Here is a 21,031-nt window from a genome sequence, read left to right as displayed (position 1 = left end):
GTACAAACGTATTGGTATATAAATGTACTTAAAGTACCAAAAGTAAAAGTACTAACATGTTTGAAAATAGCAGATCTACAAGCTCACAACAAAAGTACTAACATGTTTGAAAATAGCAGATCTACAAGCTCACAACGCGCCGCGGTGCGACGCGTTGTGAGCTTGTAGATCTGCTATTTTCAAATAGCCTTGGTATAAAACAGGGCTAAAGTGGTTAATGTATGTTTTATAATGTAATCATTTATATCTGCTAAAGTAACTAGTAACTAAAGTTTTCAAATCATTGTAGTGGAGTAAAAGTACAATATTTGCCTCTGAGATGTAGCGGACTAGAAGTAAAAGTACTGACAATTGGAGATACTCCAGTAAAGTAAAAAAATACCTCAAAATTGTACTTAAGTACAGTACTTGAGTCAATGTACTTAATTACTTTACACCACTGCGTGCGTGCGTGCGTGCGTGCGTGCGTGTGTGCGTGCGCGTGTGTGTGTGTGTGTGTGTGTGTGTGTGTGCGTGTGTGTGTGTGTGTGTGTGTGTGTGTGTGTGTGTGCGTGCATGTGTGTGTGCGTGTGCGCTGGGTCTGTCAGCAGCAAGCACTACAAACGCGAGTGTGCGTCCACGCTCTCGCTCACAAACACACACACTCTGTAACATATTTATTTAGATAAATTAGGAAGGCTTTTACCACAGTGGTGAGAGCAGGAGGGACGGCCAGGCCAGTCCCCCCGTCTGATTCATTAGTTAAAAAGCAACCCTAATAAATTCGCCCACTTTTAATGTTTCACAGTGCTATTAAAAGGCATAGCCAGGCTCCCGCCGTAGCCCTGTTTCCCATTACGCCTCTCAATAAATGACAATCTACACCCGCGGTGAAGAGAGAGAGAGAGAGAGAGAGAGATGGAAGCGTCGAGACTTTTTTTCCCGTCTGCCTTTCAAAGCCCTCCTAATGGCACGTAAAGACTTATTAGCCATTGTGCGCCGAACGCTCTTGGAAGAGCGAGGCACTTTGTTTCAGAGTTGCCTGGGCTTTAGTTAACCCATTCAGACCGGGAACGCATCCGCGTGTCATTTTTAAGATTTATTTAGGCTATTCAAAAATAGCAGATCTTACAAGCTCATAGCGCGGCACCGAGTGCCGCGCTATGAGCTTGTAGATCTGCTATTTAAAAAAAAATCTGTGCTAGTATATCTGCTATTTTTGAAAATTTGTGTAGATCTTTCAATATATCTATTTTTAAAGTGTTTGCAACTCAAATCTTTGCTTCTTGGGCTGGATCCTGGAACAATATATTTTGAGATGGGGGTCCTCGACCAAATACATATCATTTTGGGGGGTCCGCGACATGAAAAAGTTTGAGAACCACTGATATAGTCATATAGAAACAACATTTTTCAGAGACCTGTTAGGATTTAGAAGACATTTGTAGAATCCCCCAGAAGCAAATATTTGTGTTACAAATGTTCGCTTTAAAAACATATATGTATTCAAACTAAAGATTTGCACAAAAATGTTCACGATTTTCCTGAAAAAAATGCAGATCTACAAGCTCATAGCGCGGCACTCGGTGCCACGCTATGAGCTTGTAGATCTGCTATTTTTTGAATAGCCCAAAGAAATCTAAAACAAAATGACACAGATGCGTTCCCGGTCTTAATGGCTTAATGAATAGAGCCACTGCTTCACTGGGGCTAATTCACATCGCTCAGCAGAAGAGGCTCCATATCAATCTGTATCAGTTACACGGGGACTCGCGGAGATGAAGGGAAAAATCTGCCGGGGAGAGCCAGGGAGAGAGAAACCAGAGGGACAGTGGATGGGGGGGGAGGAGGTGGGAGATAAGCCTTTTTAGAAAATGAGAAATAGGCAGTGGAAATGGCGCCACAGAGAATTCACACGATTCCTATTCATGCTGTTTTAGTTTTTTCTTTTTTTGTCGTCTAGCAGCAGAAGCTCGCACAGGAGCTCCGTAATGGCTGGAAAGAATGGACAATAGAAAAAACACAAACAAACAAACAAACCCTCATTGATTTGCACCCTGTAATAAGACAATAACAAACTTCTCTCTCCTCTCTGATATTCCCTAATTAATTGTTTCCTGTGAGCCAAAAAACAGGAAATTAACTCCCTGGAGAGAGAGAGAGCGATTCTCTCAATCCATCGTAGCTCATCCTGCTTAATGGAAGGGGAGAACACCATTTAGCCAAAACAATGTGTCCCCAAATTGATTAGACCCGCTGAATTCTCTGTGCGGTGTTTGTATTTGTACTACTGTATGCTCCTGTGTTCACTTGCATTTTGTACCTGTGTGTGTGTGAATATACAAAATGATCTCTCTTTCTGCTAAAGTGTACTGGCATTAGAGGGTATAGCACGGGTCTGCCCGGAAACCGAAGACCCGAGCCCCGAATTGAGAACCGAGCCCGGGGGGCCAAAATATGAACTTGTCCCAATCGGGCACGGGTCGGATCAGTTCCAATTTGCCACGGGTCTCGGTCGGATCCGTTTGAAATGGATGGACCCGCGAGGAACCAACAGGCCAGCTTTTGAATATTATATTAATCTCCGTAACCTTCCGTTTTAAAATGAGACATGCGTTGTAATTACGCTCCAAAATCCATAACGTCTGTTCTCACATATTGAACGATCCCCGTTTAAACAGCCGATTGAAACGCAGCTAATCTCAAGCGCACTGCACTGCTGAAGTTGAACACCATGGAGGTTTTTTTTGTGAGGCGAAAAACGCAAACAAAAGCCACCGGGAAGATGCAAGTTGTAATGCTATCTGTGTGGAGCATGTTTATGGAAATAATCTGCGGGGACGGGCAGTGTAAAGTCGGCGGAAATGTTCTCTGTCTGTCTGCAACACAGACACGCATGCGACGCAGCTGAGGCTCGTCTGTAATTACTCTGTTGGGGTGGGAGGGAGCAGGAGGCGACTGACGCACATGGCTAATCTGAATACCACGGTGGTTTTAGCATTAAAATGAGCTCCGGGTCCAGGACAGGTTCTAGAGACCCGATCGAACCAGGTCTAATACATTCGAATTATCCTTGGTTCGTTTTACAACCGGATCCAATTTTTCCTCGGCCCCGTTTTGGGTCGGGGTCCACTTCTCCACGGGTCCGTTTCGGACCGGGTCCAGTAATATAGGATGTTTTCGCGCGTCCGGTTCGGACCGGTCCAATTATCCACGGGTCTGTTTCGGTTCGGGCTCCATTTTTTGGACCCGTGCTACCCGGCGCAAAAGCATAAAAAGTAGCAGATCCACAAGCTCGAAACGTGGCTCGAAACGCGGCTCGAAACGTGGCTCGAAACGCGGCTCGAAACGCGGCTCGAAACGCGGCTCGAAACGCGGCTCGAAACGTGGCTCGAAACGCGGCTCGAAACGCGGCTCGAAACGCGGCGCGAAGCGATGCGTTTTGAGCTTGTAGATCTGCTACTTTAGCTACTTTAGAATTTTAATCCTGAAAAGTAGCAGTTTTGGAGTTTTCCACCCGACATAGACGATGTATAGCTACGTTTTCCTGAAAACTTGGGTTAGGATTTAGAGGGTGTTTTTAGAATCGGGCCTACAAATGGAAGTCAGGTCGAAGCAACGACGATGATTGAGCAGGCATGCCGTTCTTCTGTGGTCAAGGAGAAACTCTCTCTCTCTCTCTCTCTGTAAGTGTCTCTCCGTTCTCCCTCGCCGTGGCGACACCTCCCTCGCCCTCCACTTTTCAGCCACAGGAAAAGTGGGAGGCTGTGTGCCACCGCGGAGGCTGTAGCAGCGCGACGAGGAGGTATAAAGACGGAACGGCGCGCGCCATCCATAATTAATCCACCTTGATTGCATTTCCTAATCCACTTTTGATTTGTGTGTGTCGGTGTGTGTGCGCGCGTGTTTGTTTAAAGACTTGCAAAGCAGGTGCAGGGGGGATGAGGAGGAGAGAGGGAGGGGGAAAAAATAAAGCGTGTTAAAGTCCCACAAGAACCCACCACGCTGGCGTCTTCCTGTTCCAGTCAACATCTATAAAGTGGAGATAGGAACCTATGGGACTGGCAGCTAGGCATCCACTTTAACACCGACTTAATTTAACCCATTAAGACCGGCAAAGCATCTGTCACTTTAGATTTGAACCACTTTAGCCGTTATCTTACACTTTTGGCTATTCAAAAATAGCAGATCTGCAAGCTCATAGCGCGGCACCGAGTGCCGCGCTATGAGCTTGTAGATCTGCTATTTTTTGGGGAAAATCATGACAAGTTGTGCAAATCTTTGAATATATATATTTTTTCAAGTAAACATTTGTAACTCAAATCTGTGATTCTGGGGATTCTACAAATGTCTTGACAGTTTTTTTTTTGAAACTTAAGTTGCTAGATATCAGTGGATCTCAAACTTCTTCATGTCAAGGACCCCTAAAATTATATGTATTTGGCCGCGGACCCCCATCTCAAAATATTTACTTCTAGAGACCCCCCCAGAAGCAAAGATTTGAGTTACAAATGTTCACTTTAGAAATATACAAAGACTTGCACACATTTTCACGATTTAAAAAATATAGCAGATCTACAAGCTTGTATATCTTGCTATTTTTGAATAGCCAAATAAATCTTAAAATGACAGATGCGTTCCCGGATTGAATGGGTTAAAAAGGAAATCTTTCAGCCACCAGAGGAGGTGCGTTTGTGTGGGTTTTAGGATATAGCACTATAATAGGTCAGGATCTATTTTTAATGTTCAGAAAAAACACGCATACGTCGTAAAACAGAGTCTGGTTTACTAATGTATAGTTTGTGTGTGAGTGAATAATTGTTTTGAAGGGGAGTGTGGTTGATGGGTTCAGGGTAGCAGCAGGGCCAGCGTCTGCTGCTTGCTACATGTTGGGGGGGAGGGTGGGGGGTGGGTTATCTTTTTCTGTTTTTTTCCTCTCTCCACGGCTCAGGAGGGTCCTCCTTTGCTTCTTCAGCAGGTGTCTGTGGACGAGGTGATGGATTATACCTCTCTTTTTTTCCTATCTCCATCCCCTGGCTCTCTCTCTCTCTTTCTCTCTCTCCCCCGCCCCCCCCAACACCCACCCCTTGCTTCCTGCTGCTTCTCTGTAGGGAAATGAATGAGCCTCCTGTTTGCTGCATCTGCATCTCACTCTGTCAAACTCCACCATACATCTGGTGTGTGTGTGTGTGTGTGTGTGTGTGTGTGTGTGTGTGTGTGTGTGTGGGTGTGTGTGCGCGCTTGTGTTTGTATGGCCTGTGTGCATTTGTTAACCCATTAAGACCAGGAACGCATCTGTGTAATTTTTTTTTCTCATTTCTTTGGGCTATTCAAAAATAGCAGATCTACAAGCTCGTAACGCGGCACCGAGTGCCGCGCTACGAGCTTGTATATCTGCTATTTTTGAAAAATCGTGAAAATGTGCGCAAATCTTTGAATGTATACTTTTTTTTAAAGCAAACTTTTGGAACTAAAATCTTTGCTTCTGGGGGGTCCCTGGGACACAATATTTTGAGATGGGGGGTCCGCGGTCAATTACATATCATTTGGGGGGTCCCTGACAAGAAAAAGTTTGAGAACCACTGATATAGTAACATAATTTTTTTTCAAAAAACTTTAGAAGACATTTTGTAGAATCGGCCTCAGGTCTTAATGGGTTAATATGCGTGTACATGCATAGCGCGGGCGCGCGCGTGTGTGTGTGTGTGTGTGTGTGTGTGTGCACGCGCTCGGCCAGGTCACTTAGTACTCTGCATGCAAGCTTGGAGCAAGCTGATAAGCTGTTAGGGGAGAAAAAGAGCGAGAGAAAAAAAACCTCAACAACAACTGGCAATTAAAAGTTGATCAGGCTGTCAATTCAAATGGAATGAAATGGAACCAGAAAGTAATTAAAAGGATAGTGTGAAAACGACAACAATTATATCTCTTAGCTTCTCATTACCGACGCACAGAGGGATTTAATTACTTTAGCTGTTCATACAGTGAGTCGTACAGTAAACATAACGCACTATATATCCCCGCGCCATACCTTCAACGAGACGACCGCCTTGCGGTTCTCGCGCCGCACGTAAATACGGGACGAGCCGGATTCCGTTTTGTTTTTTCGATATTTAGACCTGGAAAGCATTTGTGTCATTTTTGATCTTAGCCTTATGTTTAGCAACATAGGTTTTTCGGAAAATGTTGGAATCTTCTGGAACAAAAAGATTTAGAAGGCATTTGTTGCTGTCGGGCAGAAATCTCTCATCTCCATTTTCATTTTTTTTGGTGTTTTTTTTCTTAACCCATTAAGACCTGGAATTTTGTCAGTTTTAGATTTGAGCTAAAAAGCATTATTTTACACTTTGGGCTATTCAAAAATAGCAGATATACAAGCTCATAGCGCGGCACCGAGTGCCGCGCTACGAGCTTGTAGATCTGCTATTTTTGAAAATTCGTGAAAATGTGTGCAAATCTTTGAATATATATATTTTTAAAGCGAACATTTTTAACTCAAATCTTTGCATCTTGGGGTCCCTGGAACAACATATTTTGATGGGGGTCCGCGGCCATATACGTATCATTTTGGGGGTCCTTGACATGAAAAAGATTGAGCACCACTGATATAGAAACATGCGTTTTTCAGAAAACTGTTGAGATGTAGGAGACATGTAGAATCGGCTTCAGGTCTCAATGGGTTAAATTAACGCCCTACTTGATCATACTACAGCGTCACGCAAAAGTTTCAAAAGTAGCAGTTCGCACCGCGCTTCGAGCTTGTAGATCTGCTACTTTTGAATTGGAAAAGTAACATTTTTGAACATAACTGTATGAGATGTCCACCTGACAGAGACGATTTGTAGAACCGCCCCCAGGTCTAAATGGGTTCAAACCACAAGCACAACGGAGCGACGGACAATATTGGTATTTAGATATTTTGCTGCGGAATATTTTATCAAGAACCTGCGTGGGTCCAATTAGAGTGTTTTAAGTGGCTGGTTGGTATTGGAAGGGTTATTCCCGGTCCTCCCAGTTTGCCCATATGGCCGTAGGCTGTGTATCCGCTGCGTTAACCCATTAAGACCTGGAACTGTGCCATTTTTAGATTTGAGCTAAAAAGCATTATTTTACACTTTGGGCTATTCAAAAATAGCAGATATACAAGCTCGTAGCGCGGCACCGAGTGCCGCGCTACGAGCTTGTAGATCTGCTATTTTTGAAAAATCGTGAAAATGTGTGCAAATCTTTGAATATATATTTTTTTAAAGCGAACATTTTTAACTCAAATCTTTGCTTCCGGGGGTCCCTGGAACAAAATATTTTGATGGGGGTCCGCGGCCAAATACATATAATTTCGGGGGTCCTTGACATGAAAAAGATTGAGCACCACTGATATAGAAACATACGTTTTTCAGAATACTGTTGGGATTTAGGAGACATGTAGAATCGGCTTCAGGTCTCAATGTGTTAATGAGCCTGTCAGTTCCCATTCCACTCACCTCCAACTGGGACGGGCAAGAGAGAGAGAGAGGGAAGGGGAAAAACCTTCTTCTAGCGCCGATGTGTACAGCCGTCCCACTAGCTCAGGTACTCTACCACTGTGCAGAGGCAGCATATAACCTCTCAGCACACACTCGTGCTTCGCTTCCTCTCGCTTAGCATTGTGAGCTTGTCGATCGGCTATTTTCGGTCGAGCAAAACCCAGTGTGGCGAAGACCAAGTATAAATCAAACCTTTACTCTCTCTCTCGCTCGCTCTCCTTCCTCTCGGTGTCTGTCTCTCTGTCTTTCTCTCATGCATGCAGAGTCAGACATATACACGTACACACCGCTCCTCCTAAACGAGGTCATCTCTCTCTCTCTCTCACACACACGTACATAACACCCAGAGATGTCAGTTCTTCGGGGGGCCTGAGCTCTTCTTACCAGTGTGTTCCAGAAACTTTTTCTGCTGTCCTGGTAGCATTCCGTATAGGCTGTAAGTAAGTAGTGGGCACTAGCGTTGCCAGGTTTAGAACGAAATAAGCAACCAGGTCTATGAAAACGAGCCCACAAGAAGCGACTATAGGCTGCATGAGCACTTTTAAACCGATTATATTACATCGGCTGCTTGAAAATAGCCGATCTACAAGCTCACAACGCGTCGCCATGCGACGCGTTGTGAGCTTGTAGATCTGCTATTTTCAAAGGAAATCTTAAACATTTTAATGACACCAAACTTGTATGGCTTGGTCCCTGGCACAAAATATTTTCAGATGGGGGGGTCCGCGGACAAATACATATTCATTTGGGCGGTCTTTGACATGAAAATGTTTGAGAGACACCGGTTCTTTTGGAAGTAAACCCAAATAAGAAACCTACTCTTTAGAAACAAGCCCCCCAAAAAAACACAACTGCCAATATTTACAAGCGACCTTTACAGGAGAACAAGCCCCCAAAATGTGCTTATAATAAGCAGACATGGCACCACCACTGGTAGTGGGGCTGCTGTGGCGCAAGCCACCGTGATGATTGAGCCAGCTGGGTTGTAATAGTGATGGGTTCTGCCCTGGACTCAAGACAGCTGGTCTCATTACAAACTTTATTTAACCCGTTTGACCACAGATGCAGTATGCTGTGGGTCTATTGGCCAGCTGTGCACCACCGCCTTCATTCCTACGTCTGCAGGCATCGGGGCGTAGCGGCACGGCGGTGCCGTTGGTGGTGATTCAGATCCCGCTGTAGCGGCCAGGCACAATTCAGCCGCTCACACACTGATGACGATTGATTTGCAATAAAAGCAACAACGAGGCAGTCAGCAGAGCCGGTACTTTTTACTGCCTTTTGAAAGGCAGCTCCACAGATCTAATCGGAGCGGAACACCAACAGACTGCGGAACACAAATAGATTCCAATCGTAAGACTTAACCCGTTGAGACCGGGGAAGCGTCTGTGTCATTTTTCTCTTTTGGCTATTCAAAAATAGCAGATCTACAAGCTCGTAGCGCGGCACCGAGTGCCGCGCTATGAGCTTGTAGATCTGCTATTTTATGAAAAATCTTGAACATGTTTGCGAATCTTTGAATATATATATTTTTAAAGGGAACTTTTGTAACTCAAATCTTTGCTTCTGGGGGTCCCCCTGGCACGGAATATTTTGGGATGGGGGTCCGCGGCCAAATATATATAATTTTGGGGGTCCTTGACATGAAAAAAGCCACTGATACAGAAACATATGTTTTTCAAAAAACTGTAGGATATAGAAGACATTTGTAAAATACCCAGAAGCAAAGATTTGATTTACAAATGTTTGCTTTAAAAAAATATATAGATTCAAGATTTTCACAAACTTTCACGATTTTTTTTTCCCTTTTTTGTTGCAGATATACAAGCTTGTGAGCTTGTAGATCTGCTATATTCGAATAGCCAAAGAAATCTAAAAATGACACAGATTCTTTTCCCGGTCTAAATGGGTTAAGTTCTCTATTTGCGGAGCCAAAAGAGGGGAGAACAAAGCGGTCTGTTAGGCTTGTGGATGCGTTTTCTCTGAATATTCCTTTTGATAAAGTCCTCTCAACTCCTGTCAGCATAATTGAATTGGCGTTTTGCCCAAAGATGTTTAATTTGAGTCGCTGACTGAACGTGTGGGCTCCTTGTTTATATAAGTTTTAACTGACAGTCACGTGTTCGCATACCGACTGATGGAATGATCTGATGCAATGCTCGCCAGGTTAATAGGCGTAATTACGCTACAAAGTATGACAACACGAACCCCAATGACTTCTTAACTCATGAGTCGTCGTCTGTTGTACAAAGTCCTGGGGTGTGACGGTAACGTGTTTTGAAATGGCTTTCTGTATGTTCTTCGGGAACATTATTCAAGGTTCTTAACCCATTAAGACCGGGAAAGCCTCTTCTTTTTCATTTTTAGATTTCTTTGGGCTATTCAAAAATAGCAGATCTACAAGCTCATAGCGCGGCACCGAGTGACGCGCTATGAGCTTGTAGATCTGCTATTTTTGGAAAAATCATGACTATTTTGCTAATCTTTGATTTTTTTTTTTAAAGCAATTTTTTTAACTCAAATCTTTGCTTCTTGGGATTTCACAAATCTCTTCAAAATCCTAACAGTTTTTTGAAAAAAACGCATGTTGCTCTTATCAGGGGTTCTCAAACTTTTTTCATGTCAAGGCCCACCAAAAATTATATGTATTTGGCCACGGACCCCCATCTCAAAATATGTTGTTCCAGGGACCCCCCAGAAGCAAAGATTTTAGTTAAAAATGTTCAAAAATAAATATACATATATATTCAAAGATGTTCACATTTTTTCAAGAATAGCAGATCTACAAGCTCATAGCGCGGCACTCGGTGCCGCGCTATGAGCTTGTAGATCTGCTATTTTTGAATAGCCAAAGTATAAATGAATGGTTAAAGTGGTTACACAGATGCGTTCCCGGTCTTAAAGGGTTAACATCCCGGTAGAACTTGGGATATCTGAAAACGTAATGGCACATTTCCCATTCATAGAACACGTATGAAGTGTCATATGGAAGCCTATACCTCTGTATTTTCTTCTCTCACACAAAGGAGCATTCCCCCATGCCAGAGCCTCCTTTTGATCTCCCTAAATGAATTCCCCGGTCGTGAAACATATTTTAATCTTATCTGAAGAATATTACATTTTGTGTCACTACAGTACATGGCCGTGCAATGCAGTGCACGCTGCATGTGGTACTGTAGATATACTCTCCTGGAAAAAATGACTTTGTTAACCCATTAAGACCGGGAACGCATCTGTGTGTGACTTCTTTGGCTATTCAAAAAGAGCAGATCTACAAGCTCACCCGAGTGCCATGCACGCTACGAGCTTGTAGAGCTGCTATTTCTGAAAAATCGTGAACATTTGTGCAAATCTTTGAATATATATATATATTTTTTTTTAAAGCAAACATTTGTAACTCAAATCTTTGCTTCTCGGGGATTCTACAAATGTCTTCTAAATCCTAACAGTTTTCTGAAAAACGTATGTTGCTATAATCAGTGGCGCTCCAACTTTTTCCATGTCAAGGACCCCCAAAATGATATGCATTTGGCCTCAAAATATTTAGTTCCAGGGACCCCCAGAAGCAAAGATTTGAGTAAAAAAAACAATTCTCTTCAAAAAATATATATATTCAAATATTTCCACAAAATGTTCAAGATTTTTCAAAAAAATTGCAGATCCACAAGCTCATAGCGCGGCACTCGGTGCCGCGCTATGAGCTTGTAGATCTGCTATTTTTGAATAGTACAAAACATGGATAAAGTGTTTACTGGTTACACAGATGCGTTCCCGGGTCTGAATGCGTTAAGAGAGCCAACCCCTGATGTTTAGTCCGTCAGTGCCGTTCCGTGTGGGAATTTATTTTATTTACCTTTTTTTGGGGGGCTTAGACGGCACTACTGGAATCCATGCTTTATGTTTAACAGCTGCATAATGCCTATTGCAGTAAAGTAACTACCTCTCCCAGTGTATACTTACACCACACCCCAGAGACAACTTTTGGCAGGGACAGCTGGATTTTCCAATTGGAAGAAGTGTTTGCATGCATTAGCATAACAATGAAGCCCCTAGTTGTTTTAAAGGAAAGGGGAATATATATAAATGCAACGGGAAAAGATTTCGGAAAGGACCATTTAAATGATGGCGACTTCATATTTACAACATGTATGCGTTATACCTCAAGGTGAATATCGGGGCAGGCATACATTTGCATGAATTAGCATTTTTAAGGAGTGCGGGGACATCACGCTCCTCGTTACAAACAGACAAAGTCGATAAATCAAAAAAAAATGAGGGGGCCGGGGCTGCTTAACCCGTTAAGACCGGGAACGCATCTGTGTAACCACTTTAGCCATACTTTGGTTATTGAAAAATAGCAGATCTACAAGCTCATTGTGTGGCAATGAGCTTGTAGATCTGCTATTTTTTTTAAATCTTGAAAATGTGTGCAAATCTTTGAATATATATATTTTTTGAAGCGAACATTTGTAACTCAAATCTTTGCTTCTGGGGGATTCTACAAATGTCTTCTAAATCCTAAAGAAAACGTATGTTTCTATATCAGTGGTGCTCAAACTTTTTCATGTTAAGGACCTCCCAAAATGATATGAATTCGGCCGTGGACCCCCTTCTGAAAATATTTTGTTCCAGGGACCCCCCGGAAGCACATATTTGAGTTACAAATGTTTGCTTTAAAAAAATATATATACTGTAACTGTATATTCAAACATTTGCAAAAATGTTCACAGGCTCATAGCTCGGCACTCTATGAGCTTGTATATCCGCTATTTTTAGCCCAAGGAAATCATAAAAAAATGACACAGATGCGTTCCCGGTCCTAATGGGTTAACGTGATTGTGGCGATGGTTGCTTTGGTCGCTGTGGAGAGACTCGGAAGTAAGTGAGTATGCATTGCAGAAGCACCGGGGCAGGCAGTGAGCCTGCGACTCGGTGGCACCGTAATTCCAAAATGAATATTTATAAGTCAGGGGTGCTCTGAGGACTTGGCCTTGGGGGAAATAATTGGGGTGGACAGGAAGAGCGTGCACGTTGGTGGTGGAACCTTTTCCGCCATCTCTGCTCGGGGAGAGAGAGAGAGAGAGAGCTGCATGTGGGAACAGCCCCGCAGTCATTTTTAGGGGAGAATACGGCACGCTAAATATCCCCATCCCTGCACTCGTTTAGCCCATTCAATCCGGGAACGCATCATCGTGTCATTTTAGATTTTTCTTTGGGCCATTCAAAAAATAGCAGATATACAAGCTCAGGGGGAAATGAGCCATGAGCTTGTAGATCTGCTAATTTTGAAAAAATCATGAAAATGTTTTATTTATTTTGTTTTAAAGCGAACATTTGTAACTCTTTGCTTCTGGGGGATTCTACAAATGTCTTCTAAATCCTAAGTTTCCCGCGGACCCCCATCTCAAAATATGTCATTCCAGGGACCCCCCGCAGAAGTGAAGATTTGAGTTACAGATGTTCGCTTTAGAAATATATTCAAAGATTTGCACAAAGTTTCAAGATTCTTCCAAAATAGCAGATCTACAAGCTCATAGCGCGGCACTCGGTGCCGCGCTATGAGCTTGTAGATCTGCTATTTTTGAATAGCCCAAAGTATAAAATAATGCTTTTTTTTTTAGCTCAAATCTAAAATGACACAGATGCTTTCCCGGTCTCAATGGGTTATAGGCAGAGGACGAGTTGGAGCCGGTGCCTGGAGTGCGAGTGGAGTTTGGGATAATAATAGCCTAGTTGTGTTTTTTTTTGTGCAAAGTGCTAGTCTAATCAGCAGATGAACATAGCGCGCCGCGTTTTAATCACCGGGAGTATGAGAGGACGAAAAAAAAAACACCGGAGACCAGTCCTGCACTTAGCGACATTGTATTGACTTCAACTATGGACCGTCGCGTCTTACTGTACCTCTCTCTTTTATTTCTCACTGCTCTGCCTCACTCCTCCTCCTCCTCCCGCCACAAAATAACACAACTCCCTCTCTCTTTCTCACATGTATTTGCTGTTTGAACCTGAGTTTACACACTGCTACAGGCTACTTAACTGCTTGGCCTTACGTCGACAGCTCATTTAACCCCCGCTCGTTTTTGCTAGGGTGGGATGGCTCAGGGTAGAGGACAGAGTACAGCAACTTGCCCGGTCTACAAGATACGCTACACCACAAAGACACCCATGTACCTTGTCAAACTATGCTTCAAAAATGTCAACGAAGTCCACAATCACAACACCAGAGGGAGCTCCACTTATCACGTTCAACCGAGATTTGGCTCAAACAAGGGATTACATTTGTTCTGCTGCTATGCCACAAACATGTGGAACGCCCTACCAACAGTCGTAAAGGAGTGTAAATCCCTACTCTCCTTCAAAACCGCTCAAAAATAGCACTTAAAAAAAACTTTTTTTTTTAGAACCCAAGATATCATCATCTGAAGATTTGCAGCTCCATCCACTCCTTGTTTAACTTATAACTGAAAAAAGGCTGTATCTCGCTTCCTAAGCACTTTGAGTTAAATGTTTCGATGAATTGAGCACAAAGGACCCCAAGGGAAACGAGCCATAGTGCTTTCTTGGGTTTAAAATCCTCTTAACAGACCTTGTATTGAACTGTACTTCCCTCTGCTTGTCTTCGCAAACCGTTAATAAAGTAATCAATCAATCAATCAATCAATCAATCAATCAATGTTCATCAGAGGCCCCTCCTCCCCCTCCTCCCCACACAATTGTCCCTCCATTTCTTCCCGCCTAAGTGGACTCTTATAATAAAGTTGCTCGTCGACACATTAATAACCTCTTCGTCTGCCGTGTCACACTGGAACCTGGAACTAGAGTTCCCGGCCCTGGGTTCGGGGCTTGGGGGTTGGGGGGGCTCGCTCCCGGAAAGCCCCACCTTTAGCACCCCCCCACCCCCCTCCTCGACCCAGTCCTTCCAGCCAGATCCTCTCACCTGACAGGCGCTACTTAATTATTTCTTTCCAACGAGTGTCGGGGAGCGAAAACGAGGTGGAAAGAGAGGAAAGTGATGACATACTTTTAATGAATCCCTGAATAAATGATACTGCTGTCTAAGCTTAAGGCATCCCGAACTCACCCTGCGTGGGAGAGAGAGGTAGAATAGGGAGGGAGAGAAGGAGAAGGAGTGGTGGAACAGATGTGGAAGCAGCTAGACGGGGGGATTAGACCCAGAGCTACTGTGACCCGAGTGTTGCACTGCTAGCGTAGATCCGCGCGCTGCCGTATCTGATCGGCTGCTGTATCTCATTAGCTCTACTTAACCTATTAAGACCGTGGCATTTTTGGGGATTTCTTTGGCTATTCAAAAATAGCAGATCCACAAGCTCGTAGCGCGGCACCGAGTGCCGCGCTACGAGCTTGTGGATCTGCTATTTTTGAAAAATCGTGCACGTTTGTGCAAATCTTTGAATATTGATTTTTTTTAAAGCGACCATTTGTAACTGTCAAATGTCTCAACTAATGTCTTAATTTCGTGTTACTATGTCAGTGGTGCTCCAACTTTTTCTTGTCAAGGACCCCCCAAAATTATGTTTTTGGCCTCCGACCCCCATCAAAATATGTTGTTCCAGGGACCCCCCAGAAGCAACGATTTGAGTTAAAAATGTTGTTTAAAAAAATATATATATATATGTATTCAAAGATTTGCACAAATGTGCAAGGTTCCCGTGAACCTTGAACGCTGCAAGGTTGCGTGGCACTCTGTGCCGCGCAATGAGCTTGTAGCTCTGCTATTTTTGAATAGCCAAAGTATAAAAATAACATCATCAAATCTAAAAATGACACAGATGCGTTCCCGTATTGAATGGGTTAACATGCAAGGATGCTTAAGATTAGCTTTGTCTCTTTGTCTTAAATCTCTCGCTTCTAGGAGTCTTTCTCCAGTGAGTCACCTGTGCTTTTATTATTAACCCATTAAGACCTGGAACTGTGTCATTTTTAGATTTGAGCTAAAAAGCATTATTTTACACTTTGGGCTATTCAAAAATAGCAGATACACAAGCTCATAGCGCGGCACCGAGTGCCGCGCTACGAGCTTGTATATCTGCTATTTTTTAAAAATCGTGAACATGTGTGCAAATCTTTGAATATATATATTTTTAAAGCGAACATTTTGAACTCAAATCTTTGCTTCTGGGGGGTTCCTGGAACAAAATAATTTGATGGGGGTCCGCGGCCAAATACATATAATTTTGGGGGTCCTGGACATGGAAAAGATTGAGCACCACTGATATAGAAACATACGTTTTTCAGAATACTGTTGAGATTTAGGAGACATGTAGAATGGGCTTCAGGTCTCAATGGGTTAAAAGCATTCAGTCTCTGCCTGAGTCCGTGTGTAGTGTGTGTGTGTGTGTGTGTGTGTGTGTGTGCCCGTGGTGGCGGTGACCGTCCTTCAAAGAGACCCATTTCTCTGCTGCTTATCAGCGGCATAGCGGGCGAGATTGAGGGCTGTCAGTCACCCAGGCTCTGTTGCCATAGTGAAAGCCAGGCGCAGGCAGGGAGGCGAGATTGACAACTGTTCCCACTACTCAGGCGTTGCCCTCCTTCCTCTCTGCTCAGTGCAGCGTCTCCTCCGTCCATTTCCTTTGGCCTCTCACAGGTGGGCGACGACGAGGAGTAGCGTGTCAATCACCCCACACGACAGCTTTCTCACTCAATCTCACTCTTCCCTTTGTGGCTGGCATTAAGGCTCCTATTCAGCGTGCACTTTGAGCAAACCGCTAGTTTCGGAGTGCGCACTAGGCAAGAGGCGTTGCCCCGCAAAATTTGGTATTCTGTGGTACTCCCCCGCCCCGCAAAACACCTGCGCTCCCCGTTACATTATGCATAGGTGTGGTTTGGGCGTTACAATGATAAAACCAATCACCGTGCCAGAAGCCATTGCCTTTAAGAGAAGACTGCGCTAGCCATCATCCGCCGTCATCCCCGATCCAATATATGCTCTAGCCTATCTCCCCCTCTGCACTGTTGCCTGGTCTGATTATTATAAGCCACATTGGGCTTGTTTTCCTTCTTTTTTATTTTATTTATCCAAATACATTTTTATATTAATTTGTAGCCTATTGTGTTAACAATAAGCGTGTCATATTAGTCAGATCCGGAATAGTATTATGAAACTTAAAGCCATTTAAAATATTTATACTATTGGTACACACCGGCTGCTCCCAAATAATTAATTACATCATGTTGCCACAACGCTCCTACAGGCACCCATGGACCTCCAGCTGGTCGACCACAGGGCTGGGCGGTGGTACACTGACAAATACAGTAGCACATGGGTATAATAAATGGAACAGTTTTAGGAAAGGTCTATATGTACTCACTTTGGCTGTTATTGTTCTATTTCCACCATTCTAATGGATTCCAGGGGTGTGTAAACAGGGGTGTGAAGTTGCTCCATAGTTTCCTCTGAAGTGACGCAGTTAAAGTTAGAGCTACACTTTAAGTTTACATCAATCATATCCTCTCAAACCCAGACACATTGCTGCGAACCGCGGTTTGGGTGGGTTCGGGTCAATCAAATATAATTATTAATTAATATCGGATAAACCGCGGGTGAAATATTGCGGTAAATAAATTAATGACATCTAATAGCCTATATCTATCCATAAAATAGCTAAATCTCTGCGTGCTTGTGTCTGTGTGAGTGTGTAGAGCAGTGTGCGATGCGATGACAAAATGCGTCTTTTTTCTTTTTTTTTAACCGGTGCTATAACAGTGTGCTCTGTATGTTGGATGCCGCATGTATGTTGGATGCAGTGGTGGAAAAAGAACTCAAATTCTTTACTCAAGTAAAAGTCCCGATACTGCAATAGAAATACTCTGTTACAAGTAAAAGTCCAGAATTCAAAATTTACTTGAGTAAAAGTACAAAAGTATTGGCATCAAAATGTACTTAAAGTATCGAAAGTAAAAGTACTAAAATATTTGAAAATAGCAGATCTACAAGCTCTCAAGGCGTTGCGATGCCACCGTTGAGAGCTTGTAGATCGGCTTATTTTCAAATAGCCTATAAAATAGGGTTAAAGTGGTTAATGTATGTTTCATAATATAATCATTTATATTTGAAAAGTAACTAGTAACTAAAGTTTTCAAATAAATGTAGTAAATTGGAAATTGGAAATACTCAACTAAAGTACAAATACCTCAAAATTGTACTTAAGTACAGTACTTAATTAAATGTACTTAGTTACTTTCCACCACTGGTTGGATGCCTGTATGTTCGATGCCGCACAGAACGTTCAGCGCAGCACTGGTTTAAAAAAAAGAAAAAAGACGCACTGACATTTCCATAGGCGAAATCAATGCATTTTGTGCTCGCATCGCACAACTAATACTAACGGGGAATACCAGAAAATAATAATATTTTGACATACGGGGAAAACGGTTAGTGAGGATGCGGATTTTTAAATTGGATAATATAATTATTGCGGTTGGATAACGGGCGGATAATTAATTTGTACATTTGGATTCGGGTGACGTGAGAGGCCATCCGCACATCTCTACTATACCCAAAATAACAGACATACAAGCTATCAACACGCTGCGTCATGTCGTGTCAACAGCTTACAGATCTGTTATTTTGGACAGCGTATAACAATGAGGCGCGCGCGCGCCACGGAGTAGCCTAACACTAAACCAAAAATATTACATTATTACGTGGTCAACAATAGACATGTAACTTGCTTGGAGCTTTTAATGCAGTGGTTCTCAACCTGTGGGTCGACACCACAATGGAGCACCCAACGCCTGGTGAGCTTGTAGATCTGCTATTTTCACAATATTTATCTGTGGAACCGAGTCAAACAAAATGGGGGGGTCCCCAGTTCAAATATAGTTATTTTGGGGGGTCGATGGCCTGAAAAGATTGAGAACCTTTAACAGTAAACATGAACGTAGCGTTTACGTGGGGAATATAATAATAATATAATATATATCATATATAATATAATATTCACCCGCAGCATGGGTTTAACGAGACAGCAGCCAAAATGAAAATCACACTAGATGATCCGATCATCTTATAAAAAATGTAAGTGCTTAAGATTTTAGCCCAAACCCAACGGGACCCGACCCGGCCCGGCACCGGCTGGGCCGGGTCGACGTTTTTTTTAAATACTATTCTTACACAGCTGCTAAGCAGCTAATAATCACCATAGCGCAAAAGTAGGTCAAATCAATCAATCAGCCAGCTGTTTTCTGTCACTGCGCTGGCACTCTCTAAAGTTTAAACATGACATATAGAATGGATCTTCAGACAAATTGGATTATTTCTTCAAATGACAAGAGCAGGCATGGCAGCCTACGAGGTAACATTGGATGTCAATTCAATTCAATTCAATTTTATTATAGTGTATGATTTTATGAAGACATGACAGTGACAGCAAACGAAAAGATCTCAATTAAAAGTATATTTCGTATAATAACCGAATATCATTCTTAAAATGGTTATGGGGCAGTGTATATATTTATATAGCCCTATTTGCTCCAAGCTGTTTTTTAAATAAAATATAGACTGTTGAGGGTGGAATGACTCCTGTTCTGAACGAATTACCAAGATTTAATGCAGCAATTAAGCTTCTTTAGAAAAATGACTGACGGCTGGGCTGGGTCTAATTTGTCAATTATTAGTCGAGCCGGGCTAAAATATTTAGGGGATATGAAAGCTCTTGTTAGTAGTTTGAAGTGCTCATGTGGCCTTATAGTTGCTTCTGTTTGTTTTCATAGACCTGCAGTTGCTTATTTCTCACCAAGGCTTGATGGCAACACGGCTAATAGTCCACGGGCACAAAGCCATTGCAGTGTCTGTGTGCACTTGGCGGGTGGTTTCAGAGACGGGCGGGTGCTTTTAGAATGCACTATCCCCCCCCCCAAAACCGTACCCATGTGTGTCTGCAGAATGGCAATGTGCGGGATATAGCAACAACACGCCCACGGCCACACCCCCACGCGCAACTAACGGCGTCGGCATAATGGGGGCCGGGGAGCGCAGGTGCTAGCAGGTGCTAGAATAACATATAGGGGGTGCGCAGCTCCAATTCTCCCTATTTAACGGTAGTAGGGGCGGGCATGTGGTCCTGAATAGGACCCTTAAGTGTCTGAAAGTGGTCATTCATTGATAAAGCTATGGAGGTTTTTCTGTAGAGGTAGACCGACGTATCGGCTCTGAATTTTTTACAGGCTAAGTACTGCGATGAGGAAGATTCCCTTCTTTATTTATTTTTTTATTTTTATTTAACCCATTGAGACCTGAAGCCGAGTCTACATGTCTCCTAAATCTCAACAGTTTTCTGAAAAACGTATGTTTCTATATCAGTGGTGCTCAATCTTTTTCATGTCAAGGACCCCCAAAATGATATGTATTTGGCCGCGGACCCCCATCAAAATATTTTGTTCCAGGGACCCCCAAGAAACAAAGATTTGAGTTAAAAATGTTCGCTTTAAAAATATATATATTCAAAGATTTGCACACATTTTGACGATTTTTCAAAAATAGCAGATCTACAAGCTCGTAGCGCGGCACTCGGTGCCGCGCTACGAGCTTGTAGATCTGCTATTTTTGAATAGCCCAAAGTGTAAAATAATGCTTTTTAGCTCAAATCTAAAAATGACACAGTTCCAGGTCTTAATGGGTTAATCTCACTCTTCCCTTTGTGGCTGGCATTAAGTGTCTGAAAGTGGTCATTCATTGATAAAGCTATGTTTTCTGTAGAGGTAGACCGATGTATCGGCCCTGTATTTTTGGACAACATCAGGATCGGTGGCTAAGTACAGCGATGAGGAAGATTCACTTCTTTATTCATTTTTATGAAGGTTTTTTTTTATTTGTATTTGTTTTATTTACATTTTCACATACATTTTGAATGCATAAAACCAGACACTACTCTGAAATAGTCAGTTAGAGTGCTTAACACATTTTGTATATACAACCATGGAGTGCCAAAACCGTATATATACGTTTTTTGAAAAAAAAAGAAAAAGAAAAAAAAAGAGACAGGAGATAAAATTTTTCGAACATTTCGACTTGAATCCACTTCCTGCCTGTATCTCTGCTCCTGTGTACTTTTTTTTTTACAATGTTAATTTGACTATTTTCAACTGGCTGCAACTATGGAACGGATTACCGAATGTTTTTAATTTTTCCCCCCCGATTGTACGAGACCTCTATCTGTGTAATGAGGGGATCACCGTGAGGACGGTGATCACTGAAAATATTTTGTGACTACTTGAAAAAGGTTCAAAAATGGTTAAAAATCCAGGCACTCAACGTACATTTTTTTAATAAACCTCTGGCACCTCAAGTGTTAAAGTACTTGAACTGAAATAAATTGGTAAATAACATGCCTGTCTAGAATGGAAGACACGCTGTGCACAGACAGTGGAATCAGATGTGTTTTATAGAATGGAATTGTATTGGAATCTTTTGAGAGAGAAATGGTCTGATATCAGCCTATCAGCCTGCATGCTCTCCAAAATATCGCAATCAGTGTCTCGCCCTTGGAAAGAAAAAATCCATATTAGACAAT

General features: G+C 42.7%; 1 protein-coding gene across 1 annotated transcript in view; it reads left to right on the top strand.

Annotated features, from left to right (window-relative positions):
- The window catches only part of ascc3 (activating signal cointegrator 1 complex subunit 3), a 293,488-nt gene that overhangs the window by 88,822 nt on the left and 183,635 nt on the right, over positions 1-21,031 (top strand). The gene's annotated exons all lie outside the window — the stretch shown is intronic.

Source organism: Gymnoscopelus microlampas (genome assembly GCF_963454915.1).
Source record: "Gymnoscopelus microlampas genome assembly, chromosome: 3".
Taxonomy (NCBI): Eukaryota; Metazoa; Chordata; class Actinopteri; order Myctophiformes; family Myctophidae; genus Gymnoscopelus; species Gymnoscopelus microlampas.
This window is presented reverse-complemented; position numbering and strand designations above follow the sequence as displayed.